Raw genomic sequence first — 21,127 nt, 5'->3', positions numbered from 1 at the left:
TTCCAGGCGATAGACATAGATGCTGAGTGATGCAGAGACGCAGAGTGACGCAGTATCAAATAAGTTAGAATTAAGAAGTAACATTTTTATGCCTTTGGAAGCGCACAGGTGGAGATTGGAGACTGTAGCACAGCAGACAGAACAGCCGAGAAGTCACGACGTTGTGGTTGGCTCTACCAACTGGTAAGTGGCCGTACAGTTTTGTAGATGGGGTTGTGGTGTGTTGAAAGAACTTCCATGTTAACTAGAGCAAAAGCCGGAAGGTTGCGTGATTGACAGCAGGTAGACAAGATGGGGGAAATCAATCAGATAAGTAGCTAATAAACGAGCTTGTTGAGAATAGGACAGATGGTGAGCCTGAGAATAGTACTGACAGTGAACCAGAGAATAGGACAGTCGGTGAGCTACAGAATCAGCAGGCTCAGTTAAATTGGGATAGAATTGAGACAGATCAGACAGATGGGAATCGAAGGGACGAGAATATAGAATTTCCAGAATACGAAACTCCCTGTAGGGCACATTCTGAGCCAGAAATAGACAGCCCACGCAGGAAATGGCAAAGATTAGCAGCGAGACGAGCTAAAGAAACACGTTTGTCTGGTGCATATTCAGAGACAGAATACGCATCAGTACAGTCAATGAATTGGCAGTTAGCTGACGTCCAAAGAGGAGCAGATAGTGAGGAAGAGGGGGAACATTCAGAATACGTCGAACCTCTCGCACACAATCTCAATATGCCTCAGCAACAGGCACAGAATTTTGTGGAGTTACGACAGCCACGAAAAGGTTCCGCAACAGACGCAACTGTATCTGCGAACACAAGACATACACAACAGAGAGGGCAGTGAGCGGAGTCGTTTACGCCACGTAATGGTTCAATGACATACGCAACTTGTCCTCAACACAAAGAATAACACAGGGACAAGGGAAGACAGCACAGATTGTTGCAGTTATCAAACTTAGAAACGCCACAGCATAGCCCAGTAAACGACGTAACTGACCCGAGTAGAAAAAAATAGATCGAGAACACACAGTTCAGCAGAAGGCAGTGTTGCAGGACAGGACGCGATCATGGAGATGTTACGAAAAATGAACAATAGTGTGACGAAACAGAATCAGGATATTAATACACAGATGACGAAACAGCATCAGCAATTGCAACAGGATAATCAGAACTTAAGACAAGAGATTCAACAGGTTAAAATCCAGATGGACGAAGGTATCGCTAGAATTGATAGTCAGATCACACAGATAAACAAAGTCGCGAAAGAATCTAGAGAAAGAAGTCAGGTACTAACACAAAGTCAGCAGCAATTACGCACTGATGTGGACAAGGTACAATTGGACATTGTAAACATTGACAAAAAGGTGGAACGTTTTAGTAAAAAGCCACTCGAACAGCAATGCAAACTTCGGAAGAACAAGCAATTCAAAGCAAGGCTGCAAAAGTCGCTCTGAAAAAATATGATCAGCGGATCAATAAGATAGAACTTAAAAACAAAGATCAGTTTGAAAATCTTTGAACAGAGTTGATACAAACTATCGAAGAAAAGATCGAAACCGATTACACCTGTAGTGAAACGACTGATACGTCAAGCATTAATTCAGTACACGAACTCGCGCCGTCTAAGAAAGTTCAAGTAGAACCAAGGCCAGACGTAACACTCGCGCAGAAATCGAAACAGAAAACCCCGATCAAAGTAATACATGACATACCACAGAACCAGGCACCGTAAATAAAAAAAAAAGGCACATACAGTCAGCCGATACCAATAGAAAGACAGGCGACTGAACCAGTAAATCCAATGACACAGTACAACAGTAGTACAGGTACAGTACCGCGAATGACGAGAGTAGAGACAAACGAACAACACTTTGGTCACCAATGTTACGATATAATGCAATTATGGGGCAGGAAATTGAGCATATGCAGACAGGCAGTAGATTACCAGAGAATAGATAAGATGACACAAGCAGTGGCAGATCATTTGAGCCCATGAATCAGCCACAAACCGGCTTTATGGGTAGATATGATACAGACCACTTCCTAACAGTTAGAAAATTTCAACATTTCAAGGAAGAAGGCGGTAGCTTGCATGCACGCACATTCATCGATCAGTTCCAAGTACGCTTACCAAACCATTGGAGCGTGGCTCACAAGCTTGACTTCATTTCTGCACACATGTCAGCAACAGTAGCGGAGGTGATGCAAAAGATCGCTGCTACCTGTACGACTTACCTACAGTTCAGAACAGCATTTCTCGAAGGATATTGGTCTAAGGAGGCGCAAAACAAAATTAAATACGAGTTACTTCAGATGACACCATACGAAAACTCAGGGGAGAAAAGCGTGGTAAAATTCTTTGACATAATGGACAAAAAGAATGAATGCCTAGACAAACCATACAGTAACGGAGAGCTGATACGTCTGTGTAGAATGAAGTTACCGGTAAAATATCAACAGGCGACAGTAGGAAAAAATTAAAATACCGAAGAATTCAAAGAGGTCTTAAGGGAACTTGAATTCATGTTTAAAGAAGACGATGTGAAAGAAAAAAGAAAGGAGAGGGAACAGCAAAAGGAGAGGACTAGGTACTAATATTCTAATAATAATAATCGCAACCCTAATAACAATAATTTCAGGCAATTTAACAGACCAGGACAGTGGCATAATGGAGGTAATTGGCATAGAAACGATAACCAGAATAATTGGTTACGAAATAGGAACGGTAATGGACACTCATACAGTGGTGGATATGAGTTTAGGAATCAAAATGCCAACGGTCATGGGTAGTTTATATGGATTACCAAAGATACATAAACCTGATGTTCCTTTGAGACCAATAGTCAGCGCAATTGGAGCTCCTACCCAAGAACTAGCCAGACACCTTGCCTCTTTGTTACAACCTCACATAGGCAAAACTGAGAGTCATATTAAAAACTCTCTACACTTCATTGAGAAATTGAGGGAAATTACTGTCGGTCCTAATGACATACTTGTCAGTTTTGATATAGTGTCTTTGTTCACGATGGTTCCAGTTGATGAAGCTCTCTCCCATATAGCCAATATGTTCCCTACTGATATAGTAGCCTTGTTCCAACACTGTCTATCCTCAACCTATTTTCAGTATAATGGTGAATTTTATGAACAGATCGATGGGGTAGCCATGGGAAGCCCCCTAAGTCCCGCAATTGCGAATTTATTCATGGAATATTTTGAACATCAAGCATTGCAGTCGGCCAAAAAAAGCCCCTCGAAGTGGTATCGGTATGTGGATGATACCTTTGTAATATGGAATCATGAGGAAGAAGACTTGAATGATTTTCTGGTACACTTAAATAGCATCAACCCAAAGATTAAATTTACTATGGAGAAGGAGAAGAATGGACAACTTAACTTCTTGGATGTATCAGTTATCAAACGGGCGGATGGGACCTTAGGCCATAAGGTCTACAGGAAAGGTACACATACCGATCGCTACCTCCATAAGAACTCAAACCACCACCCTAGGCAAAAGAGGGGGGTCATAAAAACACTATTTGTGAACCAGGCTACTTACAAGAAGAACTAAATCATTTACGAATGGCCTTTGCGAAAAATGGTTATACAAAAAACGAGATTAATCGAGCACTTCACCCAAATAGAAAAATGCCTAAAAATGGGAGACAGCAACAACCATCAGCTGGAAAAGTATTTCTTCCGTTCATCCATAATATCACGGATCGCATTGGAAAAGTACTAGCCAAGTTTCAGGTAGAGACCATTTTTAGGCCTACTAAGAAAATTAGTGAATGCCTAAGATCAACAAAAGATGCTCGTCACCCCCTAGCCACCCCAGGGGTATATAAAATTCCGTGTAGTTGCGGCAGGGTTTACATAGGAACTACCAAAAGAAGCATCAATACACGGTTGACGGAGCACAAAAGAAACTGTCGCTTGGGACATATCGACAAATCGGCAGTAGCGGAACATGTTTTTAAGGATGGAGATCACGACATAAAATTTGGTGAAACAAGCGTGCTAGCGAGGACGTCGCACTATTATACACGTATGTATAGAGAGGCAATTGAAATCCACAAACATCAATACAATTTTAATCGTAAAGAAGAAGGATTAAAATTGGACAAGATATGGCGGTCGACGTTGCATCAATCACGTGACAATCGATTGCCTGCAATCGAGAGAACAGACGATAGCCAGAGATAGCTGCACATCGACGCCATGTGACGTGTGGTGGCGCCCCCTACGATCTCTATATAAGCGGCGGCCCCAGCTCCTAGCAGCCAGTCGTCGACTCACCTCGGAAGATGTTCTCCGCAGTTGAGAACGAAACGTCAGGGAGAAGAAGTTCTACAGATCGACCACGGCAACTTAGCCCGGAAGAGTTTACTGATAAAGACGCCGGCCGTGAAAGCCTACATGGAATGAGTTTGAAAGAGGTTACGATGTCAGAAACAGCAACTGGCGAGACCAAGGCGCGAATAATTACAGAGGAAATTATGGTCCAGAGAGATACGAACAACACAGCAAAGGGAAACCAGAAGTAGAAGTTAGGCCACCGAATCCTGAAAAACGTAAGGATTGATGAAAAAATACGGAAGAGGTTTGGGAAACGAACGACCACTCATAAACACAATCAAAACAGAACATTCATGTTTTGGAAGGAGATAAATCAAAATTAGAAAACACTGACAATAGCCGCAACTCAGATAGACAGGGACTTAAGAAAATTTTCGATAAAAAGTCAGCACCAGATACTCTTGAGTTACGCTACATAGCCTGGGAGAACAGTATACAATAGGAAAATTCCGAAAATGAGGAGGAATTGCCACCACTTCCATGTGCAAAAGAACTGAGCGAGGAAGAATTGTTAATGGGACTTAGCGATATGTTTAACGAGAATCAAGTAAATGAACGCGATAAAACAGAGCAAGGTATCTTAGAAGAAAACGAAACGCAGACACCGCAAACGCAATAGCCGCGTAATGTGTATAACATGGCTGACTATGAGGAAATAGAGAGTATATCCGGGAATGTTTGGAAATGCAGGAAAAAGAGAGACAAGAGCTCGAAAACAGACGTAAGGAAGTAGATAAGTCGCAAACGGATTTGCTCACTGAGTTAAGAGCAAAGCAAACACAAACACAAAGGGAAGGTACAATTATCCAGAGCTTAAGCTATGAATCTATAGCAGAGAATTTGATGCAAGAAAAGGAAGTCGTAACATCCACAATTATACAACCCATATTAAAGATAATCATTGATGAAATTACGACACAAGCAATCACAGATAGTTTGAGTCAAGTGACTGCTATACCAGAAAGCCTATTTGAAAGGTGCAATAGAGAGAAAGAATTACCAATTTTAAGGCCAAAAAGAATAAGAGATTTTGGAGCCTTAGGAAAAAATGCAAATGCAACTGAGGTGAAGTACGAAACACGTCTTTCATTCAGTTGCCAAGGTTATGAGTTTGAAAACAATTTTGTAATCGTAGCAATGATAATCGTGGTGGATTTCATTAATGAGCGTAAGGTTCACATTTGCATACCACAAGACTTCGTAACAATAGATGATGTAATACTATACTTTATTCAAACTTTGTATGACGAGAAAGAACAGGGAAAAGTAACGCAATTGCATTTAAGTCAAGAAGGGGATGAAATAGAGGAGGAGAGACACCCTAGATATAAGTTTGGGGAAAACCCTCACTCACTCCCACCAGAAATAATAGAAGAAATACATCAAGAGATTGGTAATAAGTTACAGGAAATAGATGATATATCGCTCCAGGATAGGAAAAATTTAGAAGGCATATTGAGGTCACATGCGTAGGTAATTGCACCAAAGACGGGTGGCATTAAAGATTTTCAATACAAATTTGAGGTCAAAGATCATAAACCCTTTTGTGTTCCACCTTATTCCATACCATATAGTTATCGAGAGCAAGTATTTCTTGAGATCAGAAAACTGTTGGATGATGATATAAGCGAACCAGCCAAGCCACCATAAGAGAGTAAGAAGGACGGGAGCATACGTTTGGTACTCGATTCGAGACAAATAAATATAATTATAATTTCGGAAAAAGATAGACCGGAGAAATTGGAGGAGTTGATACAGAAGTTTCATGGAGTACAGATCCCTTCATCCATCGATTTGCTTTCAAGTTTTTGGCAAACAGAATTGAAACCTTCGTGCCGGAAATACACAGCCTTTATTGTCTTTCGTCATTGCTATCAATTAAAACGTTTACCATTTGGTCTCAAAATTTCGTCAGCAGCCTTTATTCGCGGTCTGTACTCTATACTGAATCTCGACATTCTTCACAAAATTACTTGCTGTGTGGACGACGTTCTTGTGGCGGAGGTAACTTGGGCAGAACATAATTATATACTGGAATATTTTCTACAAATTATGAAAAAACGTGGGGTCACCGTCAACATTACCAAATCGCATTTTGGAAAGTCAAAACTTAAATTTTTAGGACGTAACATATCTGCAGAAGGTATAACGCCAGACGAGAAGAAGATGGACGCTATTCGTAATATTCCTACTCCCTACAACAAGAAAAGTTCAAGCGGATTCTTGGGGGTTAATAAATTTTTACAAGAAGTTTATACGGATAGACACTCTCGCAGCACCTAGACTATGTGCACTGACAGAAAAAAAAAACACCCTGGATATGGGATAAACAGGCAGATGAAGAATTTCATAAGTTGAAAGAGGCATTGAATGATGCTCAGATTTTATCACGCCCAGATTTAAGTCAGGAGTTCTATCTAGTTCCTGATAATGCAAAGACCGGTCTGGGGGCAGTACTGTTTCAGCAAATTGAAGAAAACGGTAAGAAAATACTTAAAACAATAGCCTTTGCAAGTAGAGGATTATCGAAAGCAGAAAAGAATTATTCTATAACAGAGTTAGAAGCTCTAGCCATAGTATGGGCATTTCAAAAATTTCCACATTTTCTGTTTGTCAGAAAAACACAAGTATACACAGACCATAAAGCATTAGAGTCTTTAATCTCTTCCAAATTAACCCACAGACGTATGGCAAGATGGATGCAAGTATTGCAGGAGTATGACTTTTCAGACACATACATACCAGGACCTGAAAATATTCTGGCCGACGCATTGTCTCGTTCACCGCAGAGAATGCCAGACGGCCAGAAAATCAAAAATGAAGATGAAGAACGAACTATCCATTACCTAAAAAAACGTACCATTCGAAATTTTTATCACAAAGGCTTTTAAAAATTTATCTGACGAACAAAACCGAGATCAGACCCTCCTCAAGATTAAACACAAACTTACTGACAAAACAAACACAGAAATTAGAAAAAAATTACACAGTAAAAGACAATATTTTATTTTTTAAACGTAATTATGATACTGCACAATGGTTAGCATGCATCCCTGACGAACTTATTAATTAATACATTTGGTATACCCACTTCAGCAGTGGACATTTTGGACCAAAGAAATGCTATCTAAAAATGAAGCAAACAGTACACTTCCCAAATATGGAGCGACGTATTCGACGCGTTCTTAAAAGTTGTAAAAAATGCGTACAGTCAAAACATGTGACATATCAGACCAGACCACCAATGTATCCAATGGAAATGGAAATGTCGTGTGGCTAGGGCCTCCCGTCGGGTAGACCGTTCGCCTGGTGCAGGTCTTTCGATTTGACGCCACTTCGGCGACCTGCGCGTCGATGAGGATGAAATGATGATGATTAGGACAACACAACACCCAGTCCCTGGGCGGAGAAAATTTCCGACCCAGCCGGGAATCGAACCCGGACCCTTAGGATTGACAGTCTGTCACGCTGACCACTCAGCTACCGGGGCGGACTGTATCCAATTATTACTGATAAATTGAGACAGATTGCTGCAACCGGTATTTATGGTCCAATTCCACGAACAAGGAAAGGCTTCACCTACATATTTGTTGTAATTGAACTAGCATCAAAATACACTACACTTACACCCTTAAAGAAAGCCACTGGATTTACAATTAGTAAAGCATTTCAAAATGAGTTCACACAACAAGTTGGGCGAGTGAAAAGAATCATCTCAGATAATGGGCCTCAATACAGATCAGTTCACTGGAAAAACACGTTAGACAAATTAAAAATCAAACCCATCTTTATTTCTAAACATAAACCAAGTGGAAATCCGGCGGGACATACCACGAAAGATTTGGGAACACTTTGTAGACTATTTTGTAGAAAGAACCATTGCACTTGGGACCTATATCTATGAGACTTCCAAGAGGTAATTAATGAGACAACACATAGTATCACGACTTATCCACCAATTACAGTATTAAAGAATATAGATCCACCAGAAAAAAATAAAAGAAATAATCAAATTTCCAGTTATTTCCCGAAAGCAACACAGACAAATCGTCACTTCTGCCTTGCGGAACATTCACTGAGCAGCAATGAGACGTAAGATCACTCAAGACAAGTCCGCCACAAAGAAACGCTTCACGCTGGGCCAAAAAGTATTTGTAAAAACTCACTACAATTCACATAAGAGACAAAATAAATGCAGTAAATGTTTTGCAGTCTATAAAGGGCCAATGATAAGTTCCAGAATCACTCACGAAAATGTCGTAGAGCTAACAAACCCAAAAACAGGTCAATGAATTGGCGTCTACAACGTGAGTCATTTAAAAGCATGAGAATGAAAGGAACGGTAGAGGAGAAGAAAGGGAAAGAGACAGAGGGGCAAAGGAAACACCTTATCTTATACTAACCACTAAATAAAAGTTAAACTAATAGATCAACAGAACAACACAAAAAAGGGAAACAAAACAGACTAACAATTTCTTGTAGTATTGAGTATCCTGCAACATGCACACAAAGAAGAAATGACACACAGCCCATAAAAGGATGAAGTAGTGTTAGGACATAATTAGAATAAAGAAATATATCTAATAATTTTTGCCACTCTCGGAAAATTTTTGCATTATATAAAATCAGAGTTTTTTGTAAGTAACAATAACAAATATATGTAAAACAAAAGTTGTAAATATTTCTACCCGTCAGAGGGACATCGCCACCAACATTAATTGCCAGCTCCCTCAACACCAGATGCTTCGAGATAGTGTCAGAGAGGGTACAGACATCTTGAGAAAGCACTTAGGGAAATGACAACAACATGAAGACCAACGCCACATTGGAGAGTACAGACATGTTGAGAAAGCACTTAGGGCAATGACAACAACATGAAGACCAACGCCACACTGGAAATGCAGGTTGCAACCAGGTTGGACTTCAGAATAACAACGTGTAGCATGGACATGTCATATGCCATGATACTGCTACTTCATGGACAAGTGTGGGGAGAATCATGATGCAACAGGATTACAAAAAAGGAGCAAGAAATAAACTCATCAACTTATATTTGGAAAGGCAGTCAGATCCCACACATTGTATATCTCTCCTACATTAAAATTTACATATTCCTAGCCCAAGAAGAACAGAAGAATGCAAGAAAGAAGAGAAGAACAGAAGATGCAAGACGAAGAGGGGCAGAAGACAGCAAGATACCTTTCTCTCCTATCCTACAAAGAAAATTGTTGCAAACGTCTTTCCATGAACTTTGAAACATGCTAACTACTACAACCACCTCTCCAAAAATAAACCTTGAACAGTCAAACAAATACAAACGAACGTCAAACGGAATATTAAGCGGTACCAACAAACATTATCCAGAAATGGATTCAGCAAAATGAACATCATTCTCCCTACCACATCACCAAATTGCCATACCGAACCAAGTACCAAGTACCAAGTACCAATACGTCATGGCACATATATTAGGTGACGATCGTCGATAATCACCAACTTACTACAATCATCGAACTGCCATACCCCCCACGTGTGACAGCAGAGGAGTACCAAGACATCACTGTATACTCAATAAACCCCATTCATCATCGTCGGTTAAAAATACGACTTCGTGATGACAAGAGCAACAAATGAGACCCGGCATCGCATGCTAGAGGGCTTCTCACATGATTTGTGACACTCATATAAATGAGTCGACATCTTCCAGCATTTCCATGGAAATCGTCAAACAAAGAAATGGACAGAGTAAATACAACCAGCGTAGATTATAAAAATTAGATATATGCAAATAATACTTACCTTCTTATTTGTAAAAGTAATTACTTTATTAAATATGTAAAGTCCCTAGTTTATACAGACCTCAAAATTTTTGAGAAAGAAATTAAATTAGGTTGGTCATACAACCTCTTATTTTCTTTATATGTAGAATTAGAAAAAGAATTATGCAGTATTTTTCCTTCTGTAAGGAACGTTCATAAACAAATTTTTGTTGCAATCATAACAATAGTACTGAGGATAGAATTTAGAGAAAAGCTTCTTCATTCTTTAAAAAGAAAAACAGTGACACACAAAAGAAATAAATAAATGAAACAAACTGACACAACAGAGATTTTGCGAACATTCACGCAAAGCTTAACTAAAGAGAAAAAAAACCTTACTAAGACAAGATACACTGTACACTAACGAGTTTAGAAAAGCTAATATTGTAAAAGCACCTTCTGGAAATGAAAAAGAAAAACAGAGACACGTAGTGGCAACGACAAAGAAAATCAACCTTTGTAAAGTCTATGTTTGCCTAACAACAAAACACAAATTGTATAATTAAAAACTAGTAACAATAACTATAAAGAAATAATTACATAATTGTTAAGAATGGCTGAGAAAGTTTATTGGAAAATCTAAAAGAACAATTTATGCCTGACTTTGTCAATGTTTTCCTTGGCATTGACAAACCCCAGACAAAAATTTTTTCACAAGAGGGGGGGAGGGGGTATGTAAGGTGGCGTGTTATCAAGACCTTCATTTCTCACATATTCCGTCCTCGCAATCGTATTCAGCACATCAAGACGCTTCATTCAAACCCAAACTCCATAAGGTAGAGTCAATTTTGTACGAATTCATGTAAGCGATATGCAAATCTAATAAGTAAATCACAAGTGCGCACCGAGGGTGTAAAAGTCGAGGCTGGCGTACACGACATTACACCCACAGGAATTTTCATTCTAAAGAGAAAACCAGCCCGCTGGGAAGACTGTCCCTACAGAGGGCTGGGTCAACAATATACCTATTCAGCCAAAGCGACCGCCCAGAGAGAAGACAGCTTTTGCCAGAGCAAAGGGATAACGAACCCCGTGTTCGACTTAAAAGCAAATGCCACTACATTCTGTGGGAGCACCCAGAAGACGCATTTATTCATGGACCGACTGCCTAGTTATGGATTTCTCACAGAAGGACAGTATACACCTAACAGAGATACTACAGATTTCCGCATTGGTCGACTCAAACGAAACGTCATTCTCCTGTTCAAAAGAGCAACGCTGACTGGCGGAATATTTCTGACGCAAACAGTCAGAGGAGTGAGGGAAGATAGCCAATAATATAACTTTGCAACTTTTCCAGAAAAAGGGCCTGTTCTGTTGTCGCTCTTGGAGCGGGAACACGTAACGAGTGCGAGTGCGCTCGTACGTGTATGCAAAGAGCGAGGAACAAAGTTCTTCACTGGGAGAGCACCTCTGTCGTTAGCGAATCGGAGTGACACTCTATATTGAGTTGCTCGCAATTAAGCATTGTTCACTGTGTTGGCCGCCACACATATTGTACGGTGTGAACATGGACAGAGTACTACTTAAACGCCCTTGGGCGAGTATTGAGTGTCATCACGGTGGACTGGTTATCTGACCAGTGTACCACGCCAATAGACTAGGGGCAGATAGGAGTCCTTGACGTCATCAACGGATAGGGAGAGTTTGATTGTCGAAGGTCAATCCAGGTAGAAAGAGAGCGAAACAGGCAGCAGTCGTCGCAGCTCATGGTATTGTGCGCTACAGCATATGTGAGCCCCATCTGTTCTCCATAACAGTACACTCCATTACATTTCTCACGCGACAGCCTTGACTGTACCTAGAAAAGTTATTCAAGTAGTGTAGGCGTGGCTCTCGACCATTCTGCCGAGTAAATAACATTCTTAAAGAAAAGGGAGAAAAGAACCTTTCCATACTTTGTAAAATAATGGCATTCCTATCTATAAGAAGCAATCTACTGTTCCAAAAAGGACCCAGAAATTTATTATTATTTTGTAAGAAGAAGTTTCACTTGATTTCTCAGAATTTTTTGTAATAAATAATATTTTTCGTTCTTTTAATGTTTTTCTTACACTAACTAGCAATACTCCCTTACCCAAGGATTCCACTAGTTACATAAGAATATATAGAGTATTTTTGTGTCTTTTCCTTACAGCGGACGACTCCAGAAGATATTTGTTGCTGAATGTTTTTCAAGCAGTTCTTGTTGGTCATTAGGAGCGTCTGTCTGACTTCTGAAATAGTGCGAGGTGGAAATTGTTTCTTGCAGGAGCCAAAGGGTGCTTGTTGGATCAATCCATTGCGCAACTTGACAAAAATAAAAGCCACATTCTCACAGAGTGCTAAAGCTAATACATGTCAATGGTCAAATAAACTAGTATGCAGGTAAGGATTAAAGGCCATCTATGACGAGTGTGAGACCTTTTAAAAATTTTAGCATTATTTTTCTCACCCATTCCGATCGTCTTTGCCTTATGGACAGGTTCGGGTCTGACAGAGAGAGTAACAGTGGCTGCTATGATGGTAGCTACTCAGAAGAAAGCTTCCCTAGGTTGAGTGCAGGGTTCACTACGTGCTCAGACGCCAATGAGGGCTAAAATCAGAACTGATATCAACGTGATTCTTTGTCTGCTACTCAGAGGAAAGCTTCCGTAGAGTGAGTACAGGGCTCACTGTGTGCTCATACCTGAATATGGACTAAAATCAGAACTGCTGCCAACGTGATTCTTTGTGTGCCCAAAATAACTGGACTGGACGCTCGTGAAATCTCTTTCTGCTTCTCATATTCCTTTTTCTTGATCATTGTTGATTTACTTCGATACATCTGCTTAATAAGATTTTAATATCTGATGACGACTTGTCCATGCAATTGAGAGAGCACATAGGTGATGATGCTTGTAATCTACCCTTCCTGTTATACAATTTTGAATGCTGTTGGTAATCGGTAAAGAAAATATACTGAGAAAGGGGAGATTACAATTGACGGATGATGAGAGCGGAAAACTGGCTAACATGGTAGTAATCGGTCCTTCGGTAATATGGTGACGTGTGACCGTGAGAACACAATTATGAGTTTCAATGCCAGTATTGGCTTTGTAGAAAAATGACTCTTAAAAATAATATGGGACTTCGTGGTGCAAATCTAAGTGAACTTCTAGCACTGATGTTGCGATATGCAAATAAAGCTGCTACAATGACCGCTGATCAGTGACATCACCATATTAAAATGTTCGACTTGATTCAAGCTCTCCAACAGTTTTTTGTTGCAAATATATTTAGAAAACAAGTTACGACCAGAAAATGCTTAAAGTAATAGTTAATTGTTGTTAATAATTAATGGTTGTATCTCATTAAATTTATAATTATCATAAAACTACAACAAAGTCAGGAGAAGTGCCGAGAAACGAAACGACAGTAGCACATGAGGTGGCTCCATCATTTGTTCTTTTAATGAAATACGAATGAAAAGTTAATACAGTGAGCCGTAGCTGCTCCACTTCATTATATCTCTGTCTTTCCGGTGCCGTCTTTCACTAGCGCCCCGATAGGCGGAGCGAATTTAACTTGCAGTTTTCGTAGATGATCACTGGCTCACAGGTATCCTCCTACGGCACTGCCGGCCGGAGTGGTCGAGCGGTTCTAGGCGCTACAGTCTGGAACCGAGTGACCGCTACGGTCGCAGGTTCGAATCCTGCCTCGGGCATGGAAGTGTGTGATGTCCTTAGGTTAGTTAGGTTTAAGTAGTTCTAAGTCCTAGGGCACTGATGACCTCAGCAGTTAAGTCCCACGGTGCTCAGAGCCATTTGAACCTACGGCATTCAGGGGTTTGCGCTTATCTGTTAATCCATGCTGTGAGAACCTGGACGCTTGCAGTTTTGCCCTCATCGTTCCCGCGTATGCAAGGACCATTACTAGAAAATTTTGCGGTCAGCATAGCTCGCGCTCTGACATCTGTGCCTCTGCTGATGGTGCCTTATGGCTCACTGGAACATTTTAATTTATTGTGCTTAATCTTGGCCGTAAGCGTCTTGTTCCTTTGCATTTATTTCACTGCTGGAAATTTTGGTGTATATTAGTGACTGCCCTTGTGATGGCGATGAAGTGTACCACTGAGACCTTTACTTGCTGTGGACTACCAATACCATAAGCCGTGCAGCACTTTCAAATTCAGTGATTTCCTAGTGAAACTTAACTTTCGCCTCATGTGTATAGCAGTTCGTTGTTTCAGATTTAGTGTTTAACGAAGTTCTTTAATCAGTTTTACTAACTTGGTCATGAGCTGTGTGGTGTTACCGCCAGACACCACACTTGCTAGGTGGTAACCTTTAAATCGGCCGCGGTCCGTTAGTATACGTCGGATCCGCGTGTCGCCACTGTCAGTGATTGCAGACCGAGCGCCGCCACACGGCAGGTCTAGAGAGACGTCCTAGCACTCGCCCCAGTTGTACAGCTGACGTTCATAGCAATGGTTTACTGACAAATTACGCTATCATTTGCCGAGACGATAGTTAGCTTAGCCTTCAGCTACGTCATTTGCTACGACCTAGCAAGGCGCCATTACCAGTTTATACTCAGATTGTAACAATGTCTAAACAAGAGAGATGTTCTACAATTATGGATTAAAGTTAAGTATTACAGCAACTGCGTCCGTTTTTCTAAGTTCTCATTTCCTTGTAATGTTCCAGACCTCACGCCAATCTGCGTGAGCTTAAAAGCGTGCATTTCGGCCTCCTCTAGCAACACGAGAATTCCCTTGATTTGTATTTGTGTTTTGAAACTAGGTTCTAGAAGGTTGACAAGCCTGAGGAGTGATTCAAGGTAGCATTGTTTGTAATCCCTAGATCTACATCATACTCCGCCAGCCACCTAATGGTGTGTATAGTGTGTGCCGGAGGGTACTTTCGGTACCTCTTTGTGATCCCTCCAACCCTGTTCCACTAGCGAATAGTGCGTGGGTGTGATCAATACGCGAGATGTATTTGGAGAGAAGTAATATGTTGTTCGACTGACAAGTGCTCTTCAGAAATTGCAATAGTAAATCTCTCCGTGATGCACAGCACCTCACTTTTTACGTCTGCTAGTGGAGATTTTTTAGCATCTCCGTAATGCTCCCCCGCCAGCTAAACGATCCCATGACGAACCGCGACACTCTTAGTTGGGTCTTCTCTATCTCTTCTATCAGTCCTACCTGATAGCGATCCCAGATGGATGAACAATACTCAAGAATCGGGTGAACAAGCGCCTTATAAGCCACTTCTTTCGTGAATGAGTTACATTTTCTTAAGATTCTTCTGACGAATTTGAGTCTGGTATCCGCTTTCTCCAATATCTGTTTTTGTGGTCATTCGACTTAAGGTCGCTCTGGATAGTTACTCCTAGATATTTTACGGCAGACGCTGTCTCCAGCTGTTTGTCATCAATAGTGTAGCTGTACAGTAGTCACTAATTATTCTTTTGGAGGGATAAGCTTAATCACTTTTTTTTTGGTTATATCTGTTCGATTCAAATAGGTACATGGACGTTCGATTTTGCTGTAAAGTTCACCTACATTGTTTAGGGAGACGTTAATTATTATATTTTTATCTTCCATTACTAGTGATCTAAGATCTATTTCTTTATGGAGTTTTTTTGGGTGTAATATTTACTACCTTATTTATTTATTTTATATAGCCCTGATCTCTTGCGAAGGTGGCGATGTTTTTCATGTAGTTTGTATTTGTGTAGCCGGTATCTCACCAAAGTGGTTTTTGTTAGCAGCGCGACTTAGACTTCTGAAGTGCGAGCCCAACATTTCGGCTGCTGCCGTCTGCGAAGGTCTGTTGCTGTTGTGCCCCTGCACGTACCTTCCGCCTGTGTTTGAGACGTGTCCGCTACTGCTATTGATGACTAGCGTTCTTTAAGTTAAATTTCGCCTTTCCCTTCTTAAGGCAGTGGCGTACTTACTTTTACTCCTAAATATACTGCCTAAAGGCCTATATGTTACCGACGCTGTAATTAAATTTTGACGTTGTTCCTTCGCCCGATCAAATATTTGCGTATATGCTTGGTGTGCTGAGGAAAATTTAAATGTAATTTCCGCTCTGGTTGTCACCTACTTACATTTACATTTTTAACTACAACTTCACCAATCTTTGCTTGAGTTTAATTTGTCAGTCTACCCATTGTATAGCTAAAAGAAGATCTGTCGGATCTGCCATACTTGGGTGTTTATTCTAAATTTTTATTGGTCATCTGTCTTCTGAATTGTTTGGTGCGGCCCGCCACGAATTTCTGTCCTGTGCTAACCTCTTCATCTCATAATAGCACTTGCAACCTACGCCCTCAATTATTTGCTATATGTATTCCAATCTCCGTCTTTCTCTACAGTTTTGTCCCTCTACAGATCCCTCTAGTACCATGGAAGTCACTCCCTCATGTCTTAACAGATGTTCTGTCTTCTTGTCCCTTCTCCTTATCAGTGTTTTTCCTCTCTGATTCTGTGCAGAACATCTTCATTCCTTACCTTATCAGTCCACCTAATTTTCAACATTCGTCTGTAGCACCACATCTCAAATGCTTCGATTGTCTTCTGTTCCGGTTTTCTCACAGTCCATGCTTTACTACCATACAATGCTATACTCCAGATGTACATTCTCAGAAATTCCTTCTTCAAATTAAGGCCGATATTTGCTATTAGTAGACTTCTCTTGGCCAGGAATGCCCCTTTTGCCATTGCTAGTTTGCTTTTCACGTCCTCCTTGCTCCGTGCGTCTTGGTTATTTTACTGCCTACGTAGCAGAATTCCTTAACTTCATCTACTTCGTGACCATCAATCCTGATGTTAAATTTCTCGCTGCTCTCATTTATACTACTTCTCATTACCTTCGTCTTTCTTCGATTTACTCTCAGTCCACACTCTGTACTCATTAGACTGTTCATTCTGTTCTGCAGATCATGTAATTCTTCTTGACTTTCACTCAAGAATCAGTGAATCGTATCATTGATATCCTTTCACCTTGAATTTTAATTCCACTCCTGAACCTTTCTGGACTGATGACCTCAGCAGTTAAGTCCCATAGTGCTCAGAGCCATTTCAACCTTTCTTTTATATCCATCATTGCTTCCTCGATGTACAGATTGAACAGTAGGGGCGAAAGGCTACATCCTTGTCTTACACCGTTTTTAATACGAGCACGTCGTTCTTAGTCGTCCACTCTTATTATTCACTCTTTGCCGTTGTACACATTGTATATGACCCGTCCCTCCCTATAGCTTACCCCTACTTTTTTCAGAATTTAGAACAACTTGCACCATTTTACTTCGTCGAACGCTTTTTCCAGGTCGACAAATCCTATGAACGTGTCTTGATTTTTCTTTAGTCTTGCTTTCATTATCAACCACAACGTCAGAATTCCTCTTTCGTGCCTTCACCTTTCCTAAAGCCAAACTGATCGTCATCAAGCGCATCCTCAATTTTCTTTTCCATTCTTTTGTATATTATTCTTGTAAGCAATTTGGATGTAAGAGCTGTTAAGCTGATTGTGCGATAACTCTCGCACTTGTCTGCTCTTGCCGTTTTCGGAATTGTGTGGAAGATGCTTTTCCGAAAGTCAGATGGTATGTTGCCAGACTCATATATCCTACACACTAACGTGAATAGTCGTTTAGTTGCCACCTCCCCCAATGATTTTAGAAATTGTGATGGATTTTTATCTATACCTTCTGCCTTATTTGATCTTAAGTCTTGTAAAGCTCTTTTAAATTCTGATTCTAATAATGTATTTACTTCATTCCTCAGCGACTTGTATTTCTGTATTCCTGAGTTTCCTGGAAAATTTTTGTACTTCCTCCTTTCATCGATCAGTTGAAGTATCCTTCTGTTACCCATGGTTTCTTCGCATTACCTTGTTTGTACCCTTCCCAAATTACGTGATGGCCCTTTTCAGAGATGTCCCTTCCTCTTCAACTGTACTGCCTACTGAGCTATTCCTTATTGCTGTATCTATAGCCCTAGAGAACTTGAACCGTATCTCGTCATTCCTAAGTACTTGCGTATCGCACTTCTTTTCGTATTGATTCTTCCTGACTAATCCCTTCAACTTCGGCCTATTCTTCATCATTACTATATTGTGATCTGAGTCTATATCTGCTCCTGGATACGGCTTACAATCCAATATCTGATTTCGGAATCTCTGTCTGACCATGATGTAGTCTAACTGAAATCTTCCCGTATCACCCGGCCTTTTCCTTGTATACCTCCTCCTCTTGTGATTCTTGAACAGAGTATTCGCTATTACTTGCTGAAACTTGTTACAGAACTCAGTCTTTTTCGTCTCTCATTTCTTGTCCCAAGCCCATATTGTCCTGTAACCTTCTCTTCTACTCCCTCCCTTACAATTGCATTCCAGTCCCCCATGACTATTAGATTTTCATCCCCCTTTACATAATGTATTACCATTTCAATTTCCCCATACACTTTCTCTATCTCTTCCTCTTCAGCTTGCGACGTCGGCATGTATACCTCAACTATCGTTGTCGGTGTTGGTTTGCTGTCGATTCTGATAAGAACAACCATGTCACTGAACTGTTCACAGAAACACACTCTCTGCCCCACCTTCCTATTCATAACCAATCCTACTCCCGTTATACAATTTTCTGCTGCTGTTGATATTACCCTATGCTCACCTGACCAGAAATCCTTGTCTTCTTTCCAATTCACTGACCCCTACTATATCTAGACTGAGCCTTTGCGTTTCCCTTTTCTGATTTTCTAGTTTCCTTACCACGCTCAAGCTTCTGACATTCCACCCCCCGACTAGTAGAACGTTATCCTTTCGTTGATTATTCAGTCTTATTCTTGTGGTAACCTCCCCCTTGGCAGTCCCCTCCCAGAGATCCGAATGGAGGACTATTTCGGAATCTTTTGCCAATGGAGAGATCATCATGACACTTCTTCAAATCCATATCACATGTCATATGGATACACGTTACGTGTCTTTAATGCAGTGGTTTCCATTGCCTTCTGCATCCTCATGTAATTGATCATTGCTGATACTTCCGCCTTTAGGGGCAGTTTCCCATCGCTAGGACAAGAGAGTGCCCTGAACCTCTGTCTGCTCCTCCGCCCTCTTTCACAAGGCCGTTGGCAGAACGAGGGTGACATTATGCCCGAAGTCTTCGGCCGCCAACGCTGATTATTAATCAAAATTTAAGCAGCGGTTGGATTCGAACCCGGCACCGAAGACGTTTTGATTATGAATGAAGGACGCTACCCTTTTTTTAATGTATTTATTTTTTACATGATTACATTTAGGAAACGTGTACAAATGAGAATTTAAGTGTTACAAGTAAGTGTTACAAGAACAAAGGTGGCATAAAAGAGTAATCAAAAAAATAAAAATGTAAATCACTGATGCAATTCCAACTAAAAGGTTCTTCAATAAATTTGGTGCTTGGTGCTTCGCCATCGTTATCTTATATTTCCAACAGCGCCTTTAAAAGCCATCTGCAACGGAGGCATTCTGCTTCGCTAGTGCCTCAAGGAAAACAGCATCCTTGCAGTAGCCTGTCTCTTCCTTCGCTCATGGCTGACAAGGCAGAACGTTCAGCCGTTAGTGTGATGCGGCACAGAACATTAACCGCAGCTTGGCACTCCCCAGCTGAGAGTGGGGTTAACGAAAACGCTGTGTAAGTAATTTGCGAAGAGCGTACGGTATTTCGGTGTGCGTTCGAGGGCAGTGTGAGCATTTTGTTGGAACCACCGGTAATCAAGCTGCTCTTTCTCTCCGTCACTAAAGATATAGGCGACGGTAAGTCCTTTGAACCATGTAAGCGCATGATATTTTGCGGTCGGAAAGTAAGTTTCATCTGGACAGAGTAGGGTCTGAGAGTCAATCATATCAGGTGTGACCCGGAGGTAACAAGCTAATATCTTCTGTATTGGTCGCCAAACTCCGGACAATGATGCGCAAGTAAAACGATGTTCATCGGTATCCAAGAGGTGACAATCTGGGCAATAAGGTGAGTCTGCCAGTCCAATAGTGTGAAGTCGCTGTCGTGTGGCATATTTTTTGTGGGCGATCTGATACCACTTCGAACGCACCATGGATGACAGAAAGTTGTGGTGTATCGTTTTCCACACTCTTGGCCAGTGAACGTAGGGTACATGTTTTCCACCACGTTATGGGGAACAGCCCGCAGAAGGTTGGTATAAAAATCTTTCGCCTTTGGTGGACGTGTGGCGGAGAGATTCGAGCTGACATAGCTGTAATCGAGAATGAAGGTCGACACATGGGAGAGCTGTGGTGCGACGTGCGCAACCGACATCGGCGGGACGTTAGAGACTGGCATCAGAACCTGTAGTAAACGACCTGTGAGAGAGGTATGTTGACTTTTCCATCGTTTCCTGTTTGTGCACTGGGAGGGTAAGAGTGTCGTATCGTACTTTAAATATATGACCTGCGGAAACGTAGTAACTGAAGGCCGCCTGAAGCCGGCAACATATCTGCAGCGGTAGTGGGAGGACCTGTGCCATGTGGTTGAGTTTTGATGCCACGTAGAGGTTCAGGTATTCAACACGTTGTAGCTGATTCAAGTCCCGGAGCAGGTTCTGTCGCACTATTGCGCGTATGATCTGTAATAACCGTCGGTAGTTTGCTGCAGCTGTTTTACGTACATCTTTCTTGAACGTGATTCCCAAATACCGCAGATCAGAAACTGGTGGGAGGGGAGCGAGGGCTTCCGGTCCGAGACCACGCCCAATATCCAACGCCGCCGACTTGTTGATGTTCAGAAAACTGCCTGCGGCCTGTTCGTATAGCTGAATCCAGGTTAGTACGCTTTGAACTTCGTCATCGTATGTCCTATAGCGAAAGGTGACGTCCCGCAGCATGATGCCAGATAGGCGATGGTTAAGGCCCCCTAGGAGTGGTTCGAGTGCAATTGCATAAAGGTAGGTAAAAAGGGGACAACCATGTCGTAGAGACCT

Source organism: Schistocerca serialis, chromosome 4 (assembly GCF_023864345.2).
Source record: "Schistocerca serialis cubense isolate TAMUIC-IGC-003099 chromosome 4, iqSchSeri2.2, whole genome shotgun sequence".
NCBI lineage: Eukaryota > Metazoa > Arthropoda > Insecta > Orthoptera > Acrididae > Schistocerca > Schistocerca serialis.
Note: the sequence above shows the minus strand (reverse complement) of the source record.